At 41.8% G+C, this 25640-nt stretch overlaps 1 protein-coding gene across 2 annotated transcripts in view; it reads left to right on the top strand.

Annotated features, from left to right (window-relative positions):
• Nucleotides 1-2812: 2812 nt before the first annotated feature.
• ANTXR1 (ANTXR cell adhesion molecule 1) overlaps nt 2813-25640 on the top strand; it is a 220520-nt gene continuing 197692 nt past the window's right edge. For both annotated transcript variants that reach the window (XM_040414454.1, XM_040414453.1), the window contains exon 1: nt 2813-3213. The gene's annotated coding sequence lies outside the window, so the exon portion shown is untranslated. The remainder of the gene's footprint in view (nt 3214-25640) is intronic.

Below are 25640 nucleotides of genomic sequence, written 5' to 3'. Positions count from 1 at the left end.
CCCACTGTGAGACAGAATTTAAAAAACAAAATTCAGGAAATCATTGTATGATTTTTAAAGAATTTATTTGTCTTGCACTGCTGAACATAAGTATTTGAACACTTAAGAAAATCAGTGTTAATATTTGGTACAAAAGCCTTTGTTTGCAATTACAGAGGTCAAACGTTTCCTGTAGGTCTTGACCAGGTTTGCACACACTGCAACAGGGATTTTGGCCTACTCCTCCCCACAGATCTCCTCTAGATCTGTCAGGTTTCAAGGCTGTCGCTGAGAAACAGAGTTTCAGTTCCCTCCAAAGATGTTCTATTGGATTTAGGTCTGGAGACTGACTAGGCCACTGCAGAACCTTGATATGCTTCTTATGGAGCCACTCCTTGGTTATCCTGGCTGTGTGCTTCGGATCGTTGTCATGTTGGAAGACACAGCCACGACCCTTCTTCAATGCTCTGACTGAGGGAAGGAGGGTGTTGCTCAAAATCTCACAATAAATGGCCCCATTCAGTCTCTCCTTAATACAGTGCAGTCGTCCTGTCCCCTTCGCAGAATAGCACCCCCAAAGCATGATGTTACCACCCCCATGCTTCACAGTAGGGATGGTGTTCCTGGGATGCAACTCATCCTTCTTTTTCCTCCAAACACGATGAGTGAAGTTTAGACCAAAAAGTTCTACTTTGGTCTCATCTGACCACATGACTTTCTCCCATGCCGCATCTGGATCATCCAGATGGTCATTGGCAAATTTCAGACGGGCCTGGAAATGTGATGACTTGAGCAGGGGCACCTTCCGTGCAATTCATGATTTAAAACCAGGACGGCGTAGTGTTCTACCGACAGTGACCTTTGAAACTGTGGTCCCACCTCTCTTCATGTCATTGACCAGCTCCTCCCTTGTAGTTATGGGCTGATTCCTCACCTTTCTTATCATCAGTGATACCCCACGAGATGAGATCTTGAATGGAGCCCCAGTCAGAGGGAGACTGACAGTAGTCTTTAGCTTCTTCCATTTTTTAACAATTTCTCCAACAGTTGATCTATTTTCACCAAGCTGCTTGGCAATTGCCCCGTAGCCCTTTCCAGCCTTATGGATGTCCACAATATTGTTTCTGGTGTCTATTGACAGCTCTTTGATCTTGCCCATGGCGCTACTAAGTTAGATTATTAAGTGTAGTAGAGGTGGACTTTTTAAAGGCACTGTCACGGTCATGTACACGCACACACAGGGGGAAGGATAGTGACCACTGCACTCCACCCTCACCCCTGGCCCTGCCTACTTGCCACGCAAGTCCTGATGACACAGGGGACAACTGGACAGCAGTCCCTAGCTTAGAATATGTGCTGGGAGGACAGACAAGACAAACAACAGATAGTGAACGGACCGAAGTACAAATGGAGAAAGCAGCGAATAGTCAGGAGAAGCCGGGGTCAAATACCAGGAGAGCTAATAAGTACTACAGGAATGAACAGGAACAGGTCAGGTCACAAGCCGAAGGTCAAGCCAAGAGGTCACGTCAGGAACAAAGGAGCAAGCAGTAACGGGTCAAAATCCAAATAGCACAGGGTTCACAGTAACAAATAGTCTTGGACAATTAAACACAGGCAACCTGTAGCTAGCAGGTTGCCTGTTTATATAGTGAAGAGCAGAGGTCATGTGACGTGGCCAGCGCCTCATGACCTCCCCCCTGTCTGTAGCCGAGTGCCGAGTGACAGGCACAGTAAAAGGTCTTTGAGAGCCAGAATTCTTGCTGTTTCTCAGGTGTTCAAATACTTATGTTCAGCAGTGCAAGACAAATAAATTCTTTAAAAATCATAAAATGTGATTTCCTGATTTTTAATTTTTTATTCTGTTTCTCAGCGTGGGAATGCACCTACAATGTGAATTTCAGACCCCTCCATGACTTCTAAGTGGGAGAAATCGCAGGGTTTTCAAATACTTCTGTTCCTCACTGTATGTACTAATAAAGTCTTGATTATATTTACTAAGGATATACTGTGTGTTTGATTCTATATTGGAGTAGTACAATATATATAAAGACTATATTAGTAAATGCCAAATCATCATCTTACAAACACATTGGTTAACAATAGTCAAAAAGTGGACAACCCCTTTAACCATTTTTGGCATTATTGTTAAAATGCAGCATGCTCTGTGTATGGGTACTGCCACACATTCGGGTTTTTTAATACAGTTTTTGAAGCCAAAACCAGGAGTGGATTGAAAAAAGTGGAGGACGTTTGTATCTGCCATTTATACTTTCTGTCCTGTTATGATCCACTCCTGATTTTGGCTTCAATAACTGCATCAAAAAGCCTGAACGCGCGGGCAGTAGACTATGGCTTATTTTTTTTTTGGGAAGGATATATGTGAAGAAAGTCTTATGAATAACTTTATGGCTGGGTGCACAATCAGTACTGTCTGTGGTCAGGCTGTCTAGGGACACACATCTTTGACAACCTCAATGGTAACACCCAGTTGTCAATTTATTCATACAGTTTTCTAGATGTATATGTAAAGAGGGAACAGATTAATGGTAGATTTGTAAGGAAAGATGCTCCAGAATTGTCATTCATTGGGGAATTTACTAAAATAGGACATGTGAGGATAGGTGACAGGTCCTCTTTAAAAACCAGTTTATAAAAGAGTCAATAAGGAATACAAAAGAAGCCATAAAGCACATGTAAGTTTCCAATCCCATCTCAGATGTTGCATTCTCCTTCATCATCACAAGATGTCAGGATTTGTACTATTCTTGCTCTGTGAACTCAAGCAGAAAAAAAAAAGTCTGCAGGTTTAGACAAAGCAAGTTTGTTAAGAAAAAGTTTTCATCCCATTAAACAGTGCAGTGCCTCCTCTGAGCTGCATACAAATGTCATGCAAATTCCTCACAGCAACAAAGATATGAAGACCCTGCTGGACTTGCCCTGAAACCCAAGACAGAAGGTATAAAGGAAGGAAGAAGTTAAAGAATCAAAGGCAGATCCTCGAGTGGAGAGCATTTGGGATTCTTCTGTGCGGATTGGGCATCCATAAGAAGAAAATTTTCTTCAGGTTTCTGGAAGTTCAGAATAACTATGGCTGCATTGTGCACCTTCCATTTGGGTTTAAAGCCTCTCTCCTTGTTACATTTCTTTGGTTTGTGATGGACAAAGTAGTACTAAAGAAGGTGGTGAACCTTCCTGCTATGGAGGTTTTGACCTGTACTTCGTGTTGGATAAGTAAGTGACGGTGAAGCATTATGGCACTGACTGATTCCTTTTTAAGCAATGTATAGAATGCATTGGTCTACCTCTTGCATCAAAAGACAGATTGTGTGTCAAGTCAACAAGTTATTTGAGGTGTCTCGCCAGAATATTAGTGGAAATGCTGTGGATTGACCCTCGGCTGTCTGCATAGATCTTTTTTAGATTGCTTATGCAGTTGGGTTATTGGCCTGAAGTAAAAAGTAGACTTAAGTGTACTGCTATGGTTATGGGTCAGCTCATGACCTACTCCAAGATGATGACCCATATTAGATTTCAGGTAACCAACTTCTAAGTTCTTCAGGATAGTTTTAAGTTTCAGTAAGGGTCATCTCATAATATCACAGGATAGCTACTGGACAGACTGATGACACTTTATATTATTACTCAACCAACAACACAGGGATGTTCAGTAAATTGTCTGTCTCTTCTGTTCTATGCAACTGGACACAACAAACATCGCATCTACACAAAGGTGGCAGAGTGGCAAATAAAAAGCCAGCTGATTGCCAAGTGACTTGCGATGCTTTATTGCATGCAGATTTAGGAGTGCTGAGATTGTCATGTGGCACAACTTATTGTTATGTGGTGGCCTAAAAGAATGAGTCTTAAAGATTTGTAATTATGCATAAATTATGCAAATGTACAATTGGCTGGTTAAATATGCAAAGTAGAGTGGCTGATCTTGAAGATATGGTATAGGAAGGCACAGATTTGACTAAACTTGTAGAATTTTTTCTTTTTTTTTTCTTTTTAATAGTAAGAAACTAGAAAGCTGTTTGCAGACCCACACATGCGGGGCAAATGGTGTGCAGATGTGAACCTGGAAAAACAATGTGTATAATACTTCAGCAGGATTTATCACATTCACCTCCTCCATATTTTCTCACGTTATGTAATATGGAAAGCAGCTCCAACATACTTACGATATAATGACGTGGGTAGATGAAAGGATACAATAGAGAGTAGATATATGGTTATTGGAAGTGTATAGCCAGCACGGCATGACCTCACAAGTTCTAAGTTGGGGTTTGCAGCTCTGCTACATCATTACATTCATGGAACCAATTGCCCAACCATGACTTTTTAGCGCAATTATACTAGTCTCTTGCTGAACATTGCTGAATAGTGGTGCCGCGGGCATAAATACCAGGGTAGTATGTATGCCAGCCTCTATATGGGTCAGCCCCACAGGTTGTGCTAACTTTGGGTGATGGAAGGTAAAGATGTATTTAACTGAATGTAGGTCCCTAGGAGACCAACGAAAGGAAGACACATGGGACAGAATACAGACCAAATGTGACGAAGTGGTGCTCCATTCCAAGTTGTGCTATAGGGCCCCAGGGTTTCTTACTACACCCCTTAGTGGTATGGTACTTTTAGTTAGGTATTATATGGGTATTTAAGGAGACATTAAAAAAAAATCCATAACAGTTTCTAACTTTCTTCTCCTAAGATTCCCCTTGAAATGCAGAGATTACTATGGATCAGTGCTGACTGAGTGCACATATCTGGAGGCTTGAAAAATAGCTGAGCCAGCTGTTTCCTGTCTTCAGCTGAGTCTTTGCCTGCGTTCCTGCTGCAGATCTGCCAGCTGTGCTCATGGAAGCAGGCTTAGAGTTTCTGGCTCAAGGCAGAGCTGCATTGAGAGGCTATATATCTGCATGGGCTTCATACTCTATCTCATGTGTCTCTGTATTTTAGAGCAAAAGGAATATATACATCTGACTAATCGGTCTGCCATTGATCAGACCTCTAATACATTAAATATTGATTGTACTGGCTGATTTCCTCATGATCTAGATAACAAAAGACATTAATGACATCATTACATGCACTGAGCTTCCCAAATGATTCTTCCCAGGGCAGGACACCAGTCAAAATGTCACAAGCTCTGCAGATAAATGTGTCTCATGAATATCGCAGAAGCCAGTTATTCCTAGAATACAGGAATTCCGGAGCTGCCATGCAGATGGCCAATCGCCATACAGATGGCCAATCCGTTATAGAAGTGCTGTGCGCACTGAAGCAATATACCCTCTCCACAAGCAGCAAAGTCCCTAACCCTAAGCGAACATTATATTTGCTAACATGCACAGTTCCTGTGATCCTAGACAGTCTATAGCTTTTTGCTTTCTTCTCCCAGAATAATGGCACTTGTCCTCAATATGTAGTGATGGAAAACCTTTTGTAGAAGGCCTCACACTAACATATGCAGCTCCTCACACTTCGGCTGCTTAGGCAAGACTCTCTAGCGGATGCAATCAGACAATTCTAGAAAGCACCTGACTCAGAGATGGAGTCTGAGTATGGCATAATAACTAAGCTGCACCACCTATATACAGCTCTTGGGATCACAGTCTAATCATGAAAAGTACATTAACCCTTAATGGTAGATATTAACCCATTTAGCATTGAATTGACCCTTTGCAGTAGCCCTCTGGGGCACTGCATTTGTACTGACCATTCTGTGTCTTTATTTGTTTTATACCGAAGAGAAATGTGTAAGTAATATTTAAGGAGAACCTGACAGCAGGATCAATCCTATTAAACCAGGCTTCCTGTATTTTGAAAATCGGTTGCGCCATTCCTGAGAAAAAAAGACTTTCATACTTTATGGAAATCAGGCTTCAAAGCACTGAGAGGCGGTGCCTGCACTGGAGAGCTCGAGGAGCTGAGCTGCACTGAGCAGCTAGGCCTTCCCCTCATTTGCAGTGCCATAACCGAATTTCACAGGAAATATATTATTTTAATCATGAGGATCAACCCTACCAGGCAGTATGATCCAGCTGACAAGTGCTCTTTAAAGTCTAACATTCAGATTTAGCTTTAACTGCAGGCAAAGGGGTTGCATGAAGAAAATCCCCTTCCATATACTATGCCTGTTATGAGCCACTCTGTAAATCAGCTCCTTCTCTAGGAAACCAAAACCATCTGTGCATGACATGCTTGGCCATTCATCTGCATGGCCAGCATGTGATGCTACATTACAACTAGTGCTGATAGCCAAACATTAGAGAAGCCATCTTCTAGAAAAAAGGGTAGTTATGTTAAAAAAGTTTAATTTAAAATCACCCCTTCTTCCCATGTTCCACTCCACGCATTTTTAACCAAGCAAAGACGCTAGAAAATCAGCTCTCTAGTTTGATGACCCTCTGACACAATAACCATAAGCCACCTTCTTGGACCCTTGTTAATTGGATCATGGGGATAAGTGGCTGTTGAGATTATTTACTGGGACAGCTTAAGGGCTTGTTCACACGAACATGCCGTATTTTGCGGTCTGCAAATTGCGGATCCGCAAAACACAGATGCCGCCCGTGTGCCTTCCGCAATTTGCATAACGGAACGGATGTCCCTTTATAGAAATGCCTATTCTTGTCTGCAAAATGGACAAGAAAGGGACATGTCTCAGAATTTTTGCGGGGCCATGGAACGGAGCAACGGATGCGTACAGCACACGGAGTGCTGTCTGCATCTTTTGCGGCCCCATTGGAGGGAATGCGGCTCGGATGCGGAACCAAACCACGGTTGTGTGAGTGAGCCCTAAGTTTTAGGTCTTGAGTGAAGTACACCATTGAACTTAGACAACCCCCAAAACCTGGGGTGGACCTTGACTTTTTTCTAAAGAAGAAAACGTTTGATTATTATATGGTGACTGCCAGTGAAGTTACTAATATTCAGGTTCGAATGAGTTCATGGTTGGTGATTTTTTTATATTTAATAGGCTATAATGCACAAGAGAGAAATAATAATTGACCCAACCCAACCATGGAAGGAACAACTGGCTGAGCATTGTGGAAGACTAAGTTCAGCAATAACATAGCTGCCAAGAGTTTCCCATTCCTGACCTAAAATGTGGTTGTAATGAATATTCCACCGACTTGGCTTCCAAAAAGTTGTTCAGAGCTGTCGGCTTTAACTGGCAATGCCACCTAGTGGAATAAAATACGCTAAGAGCATTGACCACTTCAAGTCATTTTAAAGAAATAGCATTACATTTCATTACAGTCCAGGGTTCGGTTGTATATGTTTTCCTGGGACGGTATGATGTTAATCCAAAGAACCTTCCCAGAATATGAAAGGCTGTGGATATCCCTTGGATTAAAAGCTAATACTTGTTCACAAATTAGATGCAGAGGTTGTGAAAAAAGTAAACCCTATCTTGACATTTAAACTATTCTGATGATTTAAAGAGAATGGATCCAAGATGTGAAATGTAATCTTCCCCCAGTCCCACACTTACGTAGGTCCCTATTTATTCAATTACTGAGCTCAAGACCTACTTAAAGACATACAGTCATTTTACAGTGTTTGGAATGCTGTGAGAAGACCCTCAGAGGAAACTGCAAAAATATATTGGGAAACGCTCAATTGACAATTTTTTTACTGCAATACTTTAGAATATGAAATTCTCTGTGACCATTTATGTTAATATTGAAGCATTCCCACAGCAAGAGAGAACAATACTAACAATAAATAAAAGGGGTATTCCAGTTACAGAAAGTTATCCTTTATCCACAGGCTAAGGGATAACTATTAGATCAGTGGGGGCCCTACCGCTGAGACACCCAAGAGAATAGGGGACTCAAACCCCATGAAGCTCCCCTGAAATGTATCGAGTGGCTGGTTCAAAGTGCCCACCGCCACTCCATTCATTTCTATGGGAGTTCTGGAGATGGCCAATCTAAGTTATACCCTCTCCTGTGGATAGGGGATAACTTTCTGTAACCAGAATACCTCTTTAAGAATTTGGTATTTAAAGGGGCAATACAGGCCTACAAAATTGGTGGTTTATCCAGTGTTGGACTGGGGTTCTTTGGGCCCACCAGAGGAAATTATTCATCAATTGAATCAAAGAAATAGACCCTAGTGGCAACTGACTGGCTCCAAAGGCAGTCAAATATTTTTTTTCTACTGGATCTTTGGGGCCCATTTTGGAATCAGAGCCTGGGCCCAGCGGAGGATCCTCTGGTATTCTAGTGGGCCAGCCAACCCTGGTCACATCCCCTCCTACTTTGTTTACCAGTCACAACTCCATATTTTGGTATTATAGCTCACTACAACTACCCATTCAAGTAAATGGGAGTGGACTGTAAAACCAGGCACAGCCAACACAAAAGTATGGCACTATGTCTGGTAAATAAGGAAGGGGGCACAGCATTGCAATGCAATCAGCTGATTAAAAGAGGTGCTGTAATGTTCATGGCCTACCCTTTGGCCATCAATTTTGTAGTTTCAGAGAGGCCATATATGAACAAATAATTAAAATAATAGTTGAGTGGATACATTTAACAACTTATTTGTGCTGATTCTGACTTACAGTAAGTATTGAAGTCCAGAGCTGAATTCACAAGTCTCTATAGGGCTGAGGTAGACAGCGCTATGTCTATGTGAAGTGAATGCAGCAGTGGACTTATTCCCCTTTAATGCAAATCCCAAAAGCAAGTTCTGCATAGGATCTGGGCCAGTAACAGAATGCTTCAAGGTTCTGATTTGAAATTGTAAATCCAACTCTGGCTCCAGGATCGCAGCTCACACAGCCACACAATTAGATTGAGTACACATAAAAACTGTGGAGTAGTGTGTAAGACATCTCGGTGTGTACTTTTGTAAGATGTTATGGTACCCCATCGGAAACACAAATTGTATAGTATAGTTGCAGTACCTCAAAACAGGGAAATTGCAAATTGTTATTGTTGCTTAAATGCTATTTGATGTATTGTATAACCCATATAACTTTGTATTGATCAGTCAGGGTTAAGCTATGTAATGGACTTAGGTCTACTGCTAGTTCTCAGTGTGACTCTAGTGTTAACTGAGGAACTGAGAGGAGCTTCATGTGCTCACTTCTTGGAGCTTTGCATCAAAAAGGCCATCTCTGCTTCACAGTACTGCAGAAAGAGAGAAAGAACTAGAAGGTTCAGAATCTGCATGCCTAAGCACTGGAGCTAGTCAGTAAGGTATTACTGCCATGAGAGGGACATTGCTAATATAGCCTTCCATACTTGGACACAGTGCTGACCAGCCATATCCTAATCCTTTAGTACCCTTCAGTCTGGGAATTACAGACATGTTTGTGAGAGCCTTATTGCCAGCCTTATATTATGCAGAGAAAGAGAGACTTTGGAGAGATGGAGTGAAGGAGTACTACAAACCCCATCCTGGCCTACACCCATACATCACTATCTGGGAAGATTTGCACTGAGAATAATTGACATGTTGGCTGGATCTAGTGACTAACTGGGGGTGAGAGAAGCCTCAGTCAGTCAGTCTGAAGCTTTAGCTCACGCTCATAGAGTGCAATACTGCAGTCTGAGCAAGGAGCCACAGAAAAGGAGTACACCCAAGCATTCATCTGGGCCTTGCACCGGACAGAGGACAGGGAGTCAGGAAACCAGATTGTCTGGTCTAAACCCAAGCATCTGGCCACCCTACCCCAGCGCCATTTGTCAACGTCATTGTGACGAATACCACGCCTCGTGCCCGCTTGACGTCACCTACGTCGAGCTCACAAGGCGCAGTATGCAGTATGGTCACTTGTTACCAAAGCGTGACGTTACGCCCTCCAGAGGAGCAGGTAAGGTCAGCTTGGTACAGTTTACACAGACACCTCCTGTCCACGCGGGCACAGAGAGGTAACAAGCTGAGCGAGCCTTTTCACGGCCGCAGTGAAAACAGCGTAGTCTCAGCCCGGGAAATCTGCCACCAGTTTCTTGTATATATAAGCCCGGTCCGCTAACGGTATTATATAGGGTGAGAAACCAACCCGGGGTAGCTTTTAACTAGGCCGAAACACGGACGTGGGGATTCGTGATCGATATACAAGATAGCACAAGATTAAATTATATATTTAATCGCCTTAAGGGCACACTAGATATAACACTATACACACAGAGAATATACAGTTGCAAGAAAAAGTATGTGAACCCTTTGGAATGATATGGATTTCAGCACAAATTGGTCATAAAATGTGGTCTGATCTTCATCTAAGTCACAACAATAGACAATCACAGTCTGCTTAAACTAGTAGCACACAAAGAATTCAATGTTACCATGTTTTTATTGAACACACCATGTAAACATTCACAGTGCAGGTGGAAAAAGTATGTGAATCCTTGGATTTAATAACTGGTTGAACCTCCTTTGGCAGCAATAACTTCAACCAAACGTTTCCTGTAGTTGCAGATCAGACGTGCACAACGGTCAGGAGGATTTCTTGACCATTCCTCTTTACAGAACTGTTTAAGTTCAGCAATATTCTTGGGATGTCTGGTGTGAATCGCTTTCTTGAGGTCATGCCACAGCATCTCAATCGGGTTGAGGTCAGGACTCTGACTGGACCACTCCAGAAGGCGTATTTTCTTCTGTTTAAGCCATTCTGTTGTTGATTTACTTCTATGCTTTGGGTCGTTGTCCTGTTGCAACACTCATCTTCTGTTGAGCTTCAGCTGGTGGACAGATGGCCTTAAGTTCTCCTGCAAAATGTCTTGATAAACTTGGGAATTCATTTTTCCTTCGATGATAGCAATCCGTCCAGGCCCTGACACAGCAAAGCAGCCCCAAACCATGATGCCCCCACCACCATACTTCACAATTGGGATGAGGTTTTGATGTTGGTGTGCTGTGCCTCTTTTTCTCCACACATAGTGTTGTGTGTTTCTTCCAAACAACTCAACTTTGGTTTTATCTGTCCACTGAATATTTTGCCAGTACTGCTGTGGAACACCCAGGTGCTCTTTTGCAAACTGTAAACGTGCAGCAATGTTTTTTTTGGACAGCAGTGGCTTCCTCTGTTTTATCCTCCCATGAAATCCATTCTTGTTTAGTGTTTTACGTATCGTACATTCGCTAACAGGGATGTTAGCATATGCCAGAGACTTTTGCAAGTCTTTAGCTGACACTCTAGGATTCTTCTTCACCTCATTCAGCAGTCTGTGCTGTGCTCTTGCAGTCATCTTTACAGGATGGCCACTCCTAGAGAGAGTAGCAGCAGTGCTGAACTTTCTCCATTTATAGACAATTTGTCTTACTGTGGACTGATGAAGATACTTTTATAACCCTTTCCAGCTTTATGAAAGTCAACAATTCTTAATCGTAGGTCTTCTGAGAGCTCTTTTGTGCGAGGCATCATTCACATAAGGCAATGCTTCTTGTGAAAAGCAAACCCAGAACTGGTGTGTGTTTTTTTTTTTATAGGGCAGGGCAGCTGTAACAAACACCTCCAATCTCATCTCATTGATTGGCTGACACCTCACTCCAATTAGCTCTTGGAGATGCCATTAGTCTAGGGGTTCACATACTTTTTCCACCTACACTGTTAATGTTTACATGGTGTGTTCAAGATAAACATGGTAACATTTAATTCTTTGTGTGTTATTAGTTTAAGCAGTTTAATTGTCTATTGTTGTGACTTAGATGAAGATAAGATCACATTTTATGACCAATTTGTGCAGAAATCCATATCATTCCAAAGGGTTCACATACTTTTTCTTGCAACTGTATACAGTGGTCTGAGGTTACAGGTATAAGTGATATAGGTACAACAGGGTTAAGCAGAACAATAAGTCAGTTTACCAGATATATGAGTCCCTTGGGTAGTGATGAGGTCTTAGCTGTATTCACGTCGGAGGCAGTGATGTCAGCTGGTTACAGCTCCCTCCAAACACATTGCACGATGTGACCCCCTTTCAGAGAAAGACCCGCCTGCTGGCTGGCACAAGCCTTTTAACCTGTTGCTGGCCCCCCCCTCCTGACTTTTGGGAGGGGTCCACTCCCCCTCGGCTGGACTGGCTGCAAATGACCCACAAAACCCTTTAGGGTTTATAGCTCCAGTTCAGAAAGTCACAGGGAGATGGTTCTGGGACCAACGGATCCGCCTGGGTTCCGACTACAACTAGAGTCCAAACATGGTGCTGCTATTGGGTTTCTGTGGGGAGATATGGATATCTCCCTTCCCTGGCATACCACCCTCAAACAAAGACCATGGGCATGTTCATCGTGGCCACCAGGACACAAACATGTATCCGGTTTGTGCCTGCAATGGCCGGGTGATTCATAATTACTTATGAAATGTAGGTGCCAACATGTCTGGGAGGTATCATGCTGTCTGACTGGAGGTGTGAAATGTAACCAAATGTGGCCTGCTAGGAGTTTTCTGCTATTTGTCTGCGGCTTTGAAGCAGGGGCCCCCTGTGGAGCTTGATTTCCTCTGCCATCTTTCAGCAAATGGTGGGTGTGAGGAGATGGCTGACAGTAAATATTAATCCATATTCCTCACAGTCATCATCTACATCTCCTGCCTTGTACCCGTACAACACTCATAATACAGAGCACACCCCAACTACCATCAGGCAGGAGCCCCAACATCAGGGTGTGCCCCAAGGCAAGAAAGTGTGCAGCCTACTGTCACTGCCCGGTCCTAGGATGCCTCAGTGTAAGGATTGCCACTGTGAATAACTGTTGCAGCCAGAGCCACTACCACTCCCATCCTTGACTCTGCTTCTCTGGGGCTTGAGGCATAGTGTCTACATGGTATTGACTTTGGATGGTTTGAGACTTTCATGACTCTTGAGAGGAGCAGCTGGATGAAAGCGGATGGATCAGGACATTCCTATCTAAAATAAACCATGGTGTTTTGCATTGCACTCACAAAAGGGTTTATTTTCTGAGACAACATATTTAAATAAGCTTTAAAACGGTGGAAGTGGAGCACCCATTATTTTTAGTAGAAGCTATATTCTCTTGTGAGATTAGAAAAACATGGCTGCTCTCTTTCAGAAATATCACCACTCAGCTGGTTGTGCCTAGTGTTACAAATCCGCCCTGTTCAAGTGAATGGATCTTAGCTGCAATACCAGACATAACCCAAAAACAAGAGTGGTACTGTTTCAGGCAGAAAGCAGCCATGTTTTTCTAATCTTAAACAACCCGGTTAAAGGAATTTTTCAGGACTTAGACATTGATGACCTGGGGCCTGACATTTTTCGCATTTTGTTTTGTTGAGGCTTTGTGCTAAAATAAAATAAAAATCAGTTTTTTTCCCCATCATTCTGCAGTCAATTCCCCACAACATCATTCTGTGAAAACATAATGATAGAAATCTTGCTAATTAATTGAAAAGGAAAAACTAGAATCTTGAATTGACATAAGTATTCGGACCCTTTACTCAGGGCTTAATTGAAGCACCTTTCACAGTGATTACAGCCTCCAGTCTTCTTGAGTATAATGTCACAAGGTTTGCACACCTGGATTTGGGGATTTTCTGCTATTCTTCTCTGGAGATTCTATCAAGCTCTGTCAGGTTGAATGGAGACTGTCGTGGACAGCCATTTTCAGGTCTCTCCAGACATGTTTGATTGGGTTCAAGTCAGGGCTCTGGCTGGGCCACTCAAGGACATTCACAGAGTTGTCCCTAAGCTACTTCTGTGTTGTCATGGCTGTGTGCTGGTCACTGTCATATTGGAAGCCGAGTCTGAGGTTCAGATCACTCTGGATCAGGTTTTCATTAAGAATATCTCTGTATTTTGTTCCATTCAGCTTTACCTCAACTCTTACCAATCTCCCTGTCCCAGCTGCTGAAAAACAAACGCAGAACATGATGCTGCCACCACCATTCTTCACTGTATGGGTGGTATTAGGCAAGTGATAAGCAGTGCCTTGTTTCTCCAAAAATGTGCAGTATCCGAGAACCAGGTACTTGCAAATTGTTTTGTTCTATATTGCTATTTTATGTTACTTAATGTTATTTTATGTGTTCACATGTTGTAATGTACCCAGCATAGCTTTGGTATGGATGAGACGGAGTTAACCACCCTACCTCAGCCCCTGCAGGAACTTAATGTTGGATCCGCCCCTAGCTCAGTCTAGCTAGTGTGGTAGTGGGTTAGCAGAGGAAGAGAGAGAAAGCTGCTACTCCTCACAATACTGGACCAAAGATCCTGGGAATCACCTTCTTTGAGGACTAGAGATGAGCGAAGTTATGAAAAACTTGATTTGGATGCTTCGCCAAATTTCACAAAGAATAACTTAGTCACGAATTGCATTCCATTGTATGTAGCGGGCATTCATCACTGATCGCGGCATCTGACTGCAACGCTGGCCAATCGTAGCGCACAGCTCATAGCCTGGGAGTCCCAGGCTATGAGCTGTGCGCTACGATTGGCCAGCGCTGCAGCAAGGGACAACCCTAATACAAAAACTCCGCCCAGTACAACAGAGGGAGCGCAGACACCGGAGCCTATACCGGGCGAACGGAGCGGCGCCCAGACATACTAGTAAGTGCAGGGGGACCCCTGGGCGCCGCTCTGCCCACTGATATAGTTAGTTTTTAGTTTTTAAACTAGTGAAAGGTCCTCTTTAAGGAACACCTTCACCCGATTCTCCACCTTGAAGCCCTTTGAAATAAAACTTTAGATAATTTCAATGTTTTAGAAGAATTGCTAAGCCGAAAGTACACCTTAGGCCTCTTTCACACTACCGTTTTTTTTTTTCCGTTTTGCGGTCCGTTTTTTGCGGTCCGCATACGGTCCGAATACGGAACCATTCATTTCAATGGCTCCGCAAAAAAACGGAATGTGTTCCGTATGCATTCCGTTTCCGTATTTCCGTTTTTCCGTTCCTTGGAAAGATAGAACATGTCCTATGTTTGTCCGCAAATCACAGTCCTTGGCTCCATTCAAGTCAATGGGTCCGCAAAAAAAACGGATTACATACGGAAATGCATCCGTATGTCTTCCGTTTCCGTTCCGTTTTTTCTGAACCATCTATTGAAAATGTTATGGCCAGCCCAATTTTTCCAATGTAATTACTGTATACTGTATATGCCATACGGAAAAACGGAACGAAACAACGGAACGGAAACGGAAACACAACGGAACCAAAAAAACGGAACAACGGATCCGTTAAAAACGGAACGCAAAACACTGAAATGGACATACTGTAGTGTGAAAGAGGCCTTAGTGTGAGGGAACATAAGAGGTTGCTGGACACCTCTGGCTCCGCTTGTCTGAAAATAAATAATAAGGTCGGAAAAACTGAAGATCAATATAATCAATGTAGAAGGTAGAAAGGCCACTTGCTTCACTCAAAAAGGAAGACATTATAGGCTACACGTTCAACTTCACTAAATCACGCCCCTCTCACAGTAACAGTGCCCGGCAAAAGAAGGGTCCATGCACAGGTCCGTAGTGTATTGCGGACAAGAATAGGTCATGTTCTATTTTTTGCGGAGCCGCGGCCTGGGAGTTCGGGGCCGCACTACGGAAATGCAGATGCGGAGAGCACATAGTGTGCTCTCCACATCTCTTCCCGCCCCATAGAGAATGAATGGGTCAGTACCCGTTCCCAATATTGCGGAACAGATGCGGACCCATTTGCGGACGTGTGAATGGACCCTTAAGGTGAGCTGTGCATGGGCCCTTACTGCTTTTCTCAACCTCAGACAGTCACAGAGTGACATGTCTTCCGGCTCTAGTGACTGAAGTGTTGTGTCACGGATAACTCCCTCAGGCTGTTGCTCCCTGGGAATCAGTCCAGTGGAATTATAGTACTGAAAAATGAGGCCAGAGGTAAACAAATCAACATCTTTTTTTGCTAATTACAACAAAGAACTTGAAATACATACAGTAGCAACAGGCTTTAGTGCAATTCTTCTCTGACACCAGAAAGAATATTGAGGCAGGTTAATTGGTGGTAATTCAGCACTTAGGTGAAATTGACCCAGCAATCGTTTGGTGATGGGTGGTTTAGCTGTATTCCCTTACTTCACAGCAGTGTCTGTAGAAGCTGAATATAGCAGTTCACTTTGCGGAGTGATAGTCCTCTCCACTCTGTCTAGATAGGAACCCTTCCCTATCTTGGCAGGAAGCAGGACCAGCCCACTCCTACCAAGAGGGGAGAAACGGGGAGTTTAACCCTGTTCCTGCCAACCTTTGCCATTCCTTCCTTGCTGGTAGTAACAGCCAGGAAACAAACAGTGAAATACATAAGATAACAACATACAATTTGTAGTACCCCCAGGTCTCAGTTACTACACTTTTGCTGGATGGAGGACAGGGTGCCAGGAAACTGGACTTTCTGAACTAAAGTCGAATGTCTGGCCACCCTAGTTGGAGGTTTTTCAAAGACAGTATTATGCAATGCAGTCCACCTCTCTGTGTTGGTCATAGACAGATGTATGCGGCAGAAGACCTTTTTACACAACTGTATGTGGCCACTTGGTGTCCAGCAGCTGATTGTTAAAGAGTTAGGTGCTTGCTGTTGATCATCACCCTGTTTCAAAACCCTTCTCTCTTACAATACCTTCACCAATGGTGATGGCGGACTGCAAACCATAAGTAATTAATAGAGCTTTATATGCAAACCAGTAGAAAGTAATTTTTATTTTTTTTTAGTAAGAGGGAGGACCTCTTGGATTATAGGGCCCATGTGCAGCTGAACACATGATATGTCCACCACTTCTATGGGTCATATAGGCACAGCATCCAGTGGTTACATAACTTTATTTTCTGCATTTGTAATATATTTCTATATTGGTTTTACATGACTTTGGAATAAGCCAACCTGAGGTCAAGATCATTCTTCCGTTTGAGAATATTATTTTTGCAGAGGAGTTCTGCTACAGTCGCACTAGTTTTATATGCTATTTGTCAGATGTATTAGTGCGGATGTACTGTAAAAATGTGCCCAGAAACGTTTCTGTACAATTGAGCAGTGAGGTCATTACTTGAGAAGATGCCAAAAAAAATATATAATTATGCCCAAGCTAATCATTGACATAAACCATCCAAAGCAGACTCCGTCCCATTGACGTTCAGCGCATATGGTCTGCTTCCCACTGGGCTTTATAAAAGTCTGGCCCACTCAACATCTCTTAACTCTTCTTCTGCTGGTCTAGACAGCAACTGGTATATTAGGTGTAAAAGAAAAAAACACCACGACTATAAGAACTTGTCTGATTGTGGTTGAAATATCATTGTGTGTGCGATTGCTTACTATACGGCATTTTAGAAACTGGCATGAATCGCGCCTATAATGTTGGGCCTCAATTTTGGTTAAAATCTTGAGAATTGATGATGGAAAGAATTCAAGTATATCAGAACAGAACACAGAGGGTGGAGTGACGGCTAGTGCTAGTGCTATCTAGAGACTAGTGTACGAAATTTCCTGTGTGTGTGCTGTCTGTGGGGGTCATTATTAGAATTCATCGAATTTGTCAGCTACAGTATATATAAATTATGGAGAAGTAGACTGGATGTATTGGATTGAAACCAGTGGCTCACAGCACAGACTATACTGCCACCAGCAGCATCTGCAGTCAGACGAAGAAAAAGCTTTTCTGTGTAGATGTGAAGTTGATTGTCACTGCTGAAGAAGGCATTCAGGCATGTTCACAAGCAGCAGATTTGTTGCAGACATTACTGCAACTGTCCCATTTACCTGAATGGGATTTGCAAGAATCCACGTGTATGCAAGAGATTAATTACCAATAAGGGCGGGTTCGCATCGGCATTATTGAATTCCGTTATAGGTTCTGGCGACAGGACTATTTTTCCGTTATGTATAACGGAACCAAACGGAACCGTTATTTGTCCCCATTGACATGTATTAGGACGGAGCAAAACATAATGCCTCAGTTTTGCATTCCGTCCTAGAATTCCGTTATGTTCCGTTATAAGTCTGTTATAATAGAACCTATAACGGAATTCCCTAACGCCAATGCGACTTATCAGGAACAGATTTTCGATCACAGAAATGTTTTCAACAAATGTAGATACACCCTTAAAGGGGTATTCCCATCTGGGACATTTTTGGCATATGGCTAGGAAATGCCATAAATATCTGACAGGTGTAGGTCCCACTTCTTGGACCCAATGTTTTCTCTAGAACAGGGTCCCAAAGAGCACAAAGCCCGCGGCACGTATGTGGCCACCCTCCATTCACCACTATGGGACACCTGAAAATAGCCAGTCTCAGCTATTTCTGTAAGTCTCATAGTGGTAAATGAAGAGCTGGCTGCACTTGCGTGGCTTACTCTCCGTTCACTGCTATGGGACTTCCAGAAATATCTGAGCACACTTGCATATAGCAGTGTATTAAGAGGACATGGCGCATGCGCAGTGTGATCTCCGCTCACTGCTGCACTCTATTCTTGAAATAGGAGAAATTCTCATGTCTTAGATGTGCCAGACGGGGAAATACCTTTAACAAATTTAATTTAAAAGGCAAACTGACTCTGAAATATTGAAGTGGGAAGATGTTCCATACTTTGCATCTTAATGTAGCATCTATTCTTACCAGTGATCCAAGGGCTATTAGTATTGGGTGGGTCTAGACCCAGGATCATAAGCATCTGGTGTATGCTGAGGGTTTAATGGTAACAGACTTTAATCCAAGCAGATGACAGGGAATAAATGGGCCTCAGTGAGTTTTGGTGAGGAGACGCAGCTATTTCTTGATCCAAATAAGGCCTCCTGTTTTGGAAACCTGTCTAAAATCCACACTACGGGAAGATATAAATGAGGGACATGAACATGTGGAGTCACTGTGGGTAAAAATACATGGAGGCAACAAAAATAAATACTAATAGGAGTTTATTATAAGCCACCACAGAAAATTTACTACTAAGGCTACATTCACATGAACGTATTTTGTTTCCGTGTCCGTTCTGTTTTTTTTTGCGGATTGGATGAGGACCCATTCATTTCAATGGGTCCACAAAATATGTGGACAGCACACCGTATTCTGTCCGCATCCATATGTCCGTTTCGTAGCCCTGCAAAAAAATATACAGTAGAACATGTCCTATTCTTATCCTTTTTGTGGACAAGGATAGGTATTGTTACAATGGATCTGCAAAAAAATGGATGTCATATGGATGTCATCCTTTTTTTTTTTTTTTGCGGATCTGCAATTTGCGGACTGCAAAACACAACATTCATGTGAATGTAACCTAAGGGAAATAGATGAGGCGGTAAATCATAATGAGGTCATTATTATGGGGGATTTCAACTACTCAGATATAGACTGGGAAACTGAAACATTTAGATCTTATGAAGTGAACAGGTTCTTAGCAATAACCAAAGACAATTACCTTCCCCAACTGGTTCAGGACCCGACTAGAGGGACGGCCATACTAAACTTAGTATTAACCAATAGACCTGACAGAACAACAGATGTGCAGATGTGCAGGTTGGAAAACACCTGGGAAATAGTGACCATAAAGTAATAACCTTCCAATTGTCATTTAAAAGAGTGTTTCTTACGGGAGGAACAAAAATACCAAGCTTCCAAAAAAAGACAATTTGACCAGTTAAGAGAAGCCATTGGACACTGTCCTCAATGCAGCCACAAAATGAAATACTTTTAAAGACATCCTAAATTCTAATTGTAAGAGGTACATACCTTACAGGAAAAAAACGGGTAAGGAACAGGAAAATAAAAAAACAATTTAGACAAATGTAAAGCAAGGAATGACAAAAATAAAGCATTTAAATCACTAAAACAGGAGTGTAGTGAGGAAGCATTGAAAAACTATAAGGGAAAAATAGAATTCATAAAAGACAGATAAAAGCAGACAAACTGGAGATAGAGAGATTTATTGTCAAAGAGAGTGAAACTAACCCTAAAATGTTCTTCAATTATATAAATGGTAAAAAGTATAAATATGAAGGTGTCGGCCCTTTACAGAGTAATGAGGGGGCAGTCGCAGGGAGTAATGAGGAGAAAGTGAAGCTAATAAATATTTTTCTCCACTTTATTTCCCACTGAGGAAAATTAACTGTCAGATGAAATGCAGAATGTAAAAGTGAACTCCCCATTTAAAGTGCCCTGTCTGACACAGGAAGAAGTACAGCGGCATCTTAAAAAGATTAAAATAGACAAACCACCAGGTCCAGATGGCATACACCCCCGTATCCTAAGAGAATTAAGTAATGAAATAGACAGACCCATATTTCTGATATTTAACCTCTTCATGACACATGACGTACCGGTACGCCATGTTGTCCTAGTACTTAAGGACACACCGGTACGTCATGTGTATTTCCAATCACCGCCGCACGGCGGGCGGTGATCGGAACCCGGTGCCTGCTCAAATCATTGAGCAGGCACCTTGGCTAAATGCGCAGGGGGGTCCCGTGACCCCCCCCCCGTGTCGACAATCGCCGCAAACCGCAGGTCAATTCAGACCTGCGGTCTGCGGCTTTACCTGCGGTTTGCGGCGGCGATCGGCGGTGCCATCGGGTTCCCATGCGGCTGTAGGAGGGACCCGATGGCATGGAAGGCAGCGCGATGCCTAAGGAAGGCATCTTGCTGCCTTCCGGTGACGAGCCTGTGAGATCCAGCCCCCTGGATCTCACAGGCCGGAAGCTGTATGAGTAATACTCACTGTATTACTCATACAGCCAATGCATTCCAATACAGAAGTATTGGAATGCATTGTAAAGGGATTAGACCCCCAAAAGTTCAAGTCCCAAAGTGGGACAAAAAAATAAAGTGAAAAAAAGTGTGAAAAAATAAAGTTTTCCCCCCCAAAAATTTAAAGTTTTAAGTAAAAATAAACAAAAACGTAATTTGCCCCAAATAAAGTTAAAAAAATTGGTAAAAAATAGGTGAAAAAAAAAGTATACATATTAGGTATCGCCGCGTCCGTATCGACCGGCTCTATAAACATATCACATGACCTAACCACTCAGATGAACACCGTAAAAAAAACAAAAAAAAAACTGTGCTAAATAAACCATTTTTTGTCACCTTACATCACAAAAAGTGTAATAGAAAGCGAGCAAAAAGTCATATGCACCCCAAAATAGTGCCAATCAAACCGTCACCTCATCCCGCAAAAAATGAGACCCAACCTAAGATAATCGCCCAAAAACTGAAAAAACTATGGCTCTCAGACTATGGAAACACTAAAACATGATTTTTTTTTTGTTTCAAAAATGATATTATTGTGTAAAACTTACATAAATAAAAAAAAAGTATACATATTAGGTATCGCCGCGTCCGAATCGACCGGCTCTATAAAAATATCACATGACTTAACCCCTCAGATGAACATCGTAAAAAAATTTAAATAAAAACTGTGCTAAATAAACCATTTTTTGTCACCTTACATCACAAAAAGTGTAATAGCAAGCGATCAAAAAGTCACACGCACCCCAAAATAGTGCCAATCAAACCGTCATCTCATCCCGCAAAAATTATACCCTACCCAAGGTAATCGCCCAAAAACTGAAAAAATTATGGCTCTCAGACTATGGAAACACTAAAACATGATTTTTTTTGCTTCAAAAATGAAATCATTGTGTAAAACTTACATAAATAAATAAAAAGTATACATATTAGGTATCGCCGCGTCCGTGACAACCTGGTCTATAAAAATACCACATGATCTAACCTGTCAGATGAATGTTGTAAATAACAAAAAATAAAAATGGTGCCAAAACAGCTATTTCTTGTTACGTTGCCTCACAAAAAGTTTAATATAGAGCAACCAAAAATCATATTTACCCTAAACTAGTACCAACAAAACTTCCACCCTATCCCGTCGTTTCTAAAATGGGGTCACTTTTTTGGAGTTTCTACTCTAGGGGTGCATCAGGGGGGCTTCAAATGGGACATGGTGTCAAAAAAAACAGTCCAGCAAAATCTGCCTTCCAAAAACCGTATGGCATTCCTTTCCTTCTGCGCCCTGCCGTGTGCCCGTACAGCAGTTTACGACCACATATGGGGTGTTTCTGTAAACTACAGAATCAAGGCCATAAATATTGAGTTTTGTTTGGCTGTTAACCCTTGCTTTGTTACTGGAAAAAATGGATTAAAATGAAAAATTTGCCCAAAAATTGAAATTCTGAAATTTCATATCCATTTGCCAATAACTCTTGTGGAACACCTAAAGGGTTAACTACGTTTGTAAAATCAGTTTTTAATACCTTGAGGGGTGTAGTTTCTTAGATGGGGTCACTTTTATGGAGTTTCTACTCTAGGGGTGCATCAGGGGGGCTTCAAATGGGACATGGTGTCAAAAAAAACTGTCCAGCAAAATCTGCCTTCCAAAAACCATATGGCATTCCTTTCCTTCTGCGCCCTACCGTGTGCCAGTACAGCAGTTTACGACCACATATGGGGTGTTTCTGTAAACTACAGAATCCAGGCAATAAATTGGAATTTTGTTTGGCTGTTAACCCTTGCTATGTAAAAGTAAAAAAATAACATTAAAATGGAAAATCTGCCAAAAAAGTGAAATTTTGAAATTGTATCTCTATATTCCATTAATTCTTGTGGAACACCTATAGGGTTAGCAAAGTTTGTAAAATCTGTTTTCAATACCTTGAGGGGTGTAGTTTCTAGAATGGGGTGGTTTCTATTATGTAAGCCTCGCAAAGTGACTTCAGACCTGAACTGGTCCCTAAAAATTGGGATTTTGAAAATTTCTGAAAAATTTCAAGATTTGCTTCTAAACTTCTAAGCCTTGTAACATCCCCAAAAAATAAAATATCATTCCTAAAATGATCCAAACATGAAGTATATATATGGGGAATGTAAAGTAATAACAATTTTTTTAGGTATTACTATGTATTATAGAAGTAGAGAAATTGAAACTTTGAAATTTGCAATTTTCTACAAATGTTTGGTAAATTTTGTATTTTTTTATAAAAAAAAATGAAAATAATTTGACTTAATTTTACCAGTGTCATGAAGTACAATATGTGACGAAAAAACAATCTCAGAATGGCCTGGATAAGTCAAAGCGTTTTAAATTTATCACCACTTAAAGTGACACTGGTCAGATTTGCAAAAAATGGCCTGGTCCTTAAGGTGAAATAAGGCTGTGTCCTAAAGGGGTTAAGGACTCTTTAATGACAGAGAGTGTTCCACAGGATTGGTGCTTAGCAAATGTGGTGCCAGTATTTAAAAATGGGTCAAAAACAGAGACTGGAAACTATAGGCCGTAAGTCAAACATCTGTCGTTGGTAAACTGTATGAAGGTTTTCCAAGAGATGCTATTCTGGAGTCTCTCGGTGATGATAAGCGTAAAACATCGTATCAGCATAGTTTCATGAGGTATTGGTCCTATCAAACTAATTTAATCAGTTTCTATGAGGAGGTAAGTTTTAGACTTGACCGCAGCGATTCAATGGATGTCATTTATCTTGACTTCTTACAAGAATTTGACACTGTACCACATAAAAGGTTAGTATACTAAATGAGAATGCTTGGACTAAGGGAAAATGTCTGTATGTGGGTAAGTAACTGGCTCAGTGATAGAAAACAGAGGGTGGTTATTAACGGTACACACCCAGATTGGGTCACTAGTGGGGTACCACAGGGGTCAGTATTGGTGCGGTCACCGTCACTAGTGGGGTACCACAGGGGTCAGTATTGGGCCCTATTCTCTTTAATATATCTATTAATGATCTTGTAGAAGGCTTGCACAGTAAAATATAAATTTTTGCAGATGACACTAAACTGTGTAAAGTAATTAACACTGAAGAGGACAGTATACAACTACAGAGGGATCTGGATAGATTGGACGCTTGGGCAGAGAAGTGGCAGATGAGGTTTAACACTGACAAATGTAAGGTTATGCACATGGGAAGAAACAATGCAAGTCACCAGTACATACTAAATGCATCTTATTTATGAGGTTATGTTTCAAACTCTCTGAGCATTAGGGCATTAGGTAGTTTTTTGCTTTAAATGGCCTTTCCAGGCTCCAGATATTTGCAATATATCATTAGGAGGGGTCATTAATATCTAATCAGTGAGGGTCTGACACCCTGCAACCCCACCGATCAGCTGTCTCCTGCAGCCTTGAATGCCTGAACTTCCACTGGGAATGGAGCCGGAAGTAAAGCTCCTTTCATAGTGCAGTGACTGTGCTGGGTTACTGCAGCTCAGCTCCCATTCACTTGAATGGTGCAGTAACCCAGTGCGGCCAATGCACTTTACATGTATCTGTTTTTCTGGCTCCATTCAAAGTGGAAGATCTGCAGAGAACAGTTGATCAGTGGGGGTGCCAGGTGTGGACCCCCACAAATTGTCCATATCAATAGGTCATCAATATGTGGAGCCTGGAAAACCCCTTTAATACCATACAGCTTTTTCTTTTTGATAAGCTTTTGGTTGTTTAAAAAAAAAGTGAGTTTTGCTTTTCAGGGAAAAATATTGTGAAATGATGCAATAATCACGAGACTTGGAATAGAGTTCTTATGTCTAGAAACCAAGGCAAGTCATAAATAATTATTAACAAAACATGTTGGATAAACATTCCATATCATGTTTGCACTTTAAAGGTGAGGTCTCGTTTAGAAAACCCATTTTTTAAATACTCTGGTAGGAATTCTGAGTTGTAGAGGAATAAGGGTGGGGAGTGGATATGCCTGTGCAGTCCATGGTCAGTCTATTGATGTTATTGGGTACGGTGTAATGCTTTATGTCGTCTGTGACGTCACTGTGCACTTGTGGCCATGTTCCCAGATTACAGCGATCGATTTATGCACTACTTTATCTCAAATATCTTCTGTTCTGAGTATCTGCAGTGGCATCTACAGACTGTACATGTAATTTATATTAGCTACATATAGTTACATAGTTTATACGGTTGAAAAAAGAAAAAAGTCCATCAAGTTCAACCAAGGGAAAACAGAGGGTGGTTATTAATGGTACACACTCAGACTGGGTCACTGTCACTAGTGGGGTACCATCGGGGTCAGTACTGGGCCCTATTCTCTTCAATATATTTATTAATGATCTTGTAGAAGGCTTGCACAGTAAAATATCCATTTTTGCAAATGACACTAAATTGTGTAAAGTAATTAACACGGAAGAGGACAGTATACTGCTACAGAGGGATCTGGATAGATTGGAGGCTTGGGCAGATAAGTGGCAGATGAGGTTTAACACTGACAAATGTAAGGTTATGCACATGAGAAGGAACAATGCAAGTCACCCGTACATACTAAATGGTCAAACACTCGGTAACACTGACATGAAAAGAACTTAGGAATTTTAATAAACAGCAAACTAAGCTGTAGAAACCAGTGTCAGGCAGCTGCTGCCAAGGCCAATAAGATAATGCGGTGCATCAAAAAGGGCATAGATGCCCATGATGAGAACATAGCCCTGTCACTGTACAAATTACTAGTCAGACCACACATGGAGTACTGTGTACAGCTCTGGGCTCCTGTGAACAAGGCAAGCATAGGAGTGGTGACTGTGGGGAGATCTAATAACTATGTATAAATATATCAGGGGTCAGTCCAGAGATCTCTCCCATCATTTATTTAGGACTGTGACTGTGACAAGGGGACATCCTCTACGTCTAGAGGAAAGAATGTTTGTACACAAACATAGAAGAGGATTCTTTACGATAAGAGCAGTGAGACTATGAAACTCTC

The sequence above is a fragment of the Bufo bufo genome, chromosome 1 (genome assembly GCF_905171765.1).
Source record: "Bufo bufo chromosome 1, aBufBuf1.1, whole genome shotgun sequence".
Lineage (NCBI taxonomy): Eukaryota > Metazoa > Chordata > Amphibia > Anura > Bufonidae > Bufo > Bufo bufo.
The sequence above is the reverse complement of the archived record's forward strand: the minus strand, read 5'-3'. Positions and strand labels throughout refer to the sequence as shown.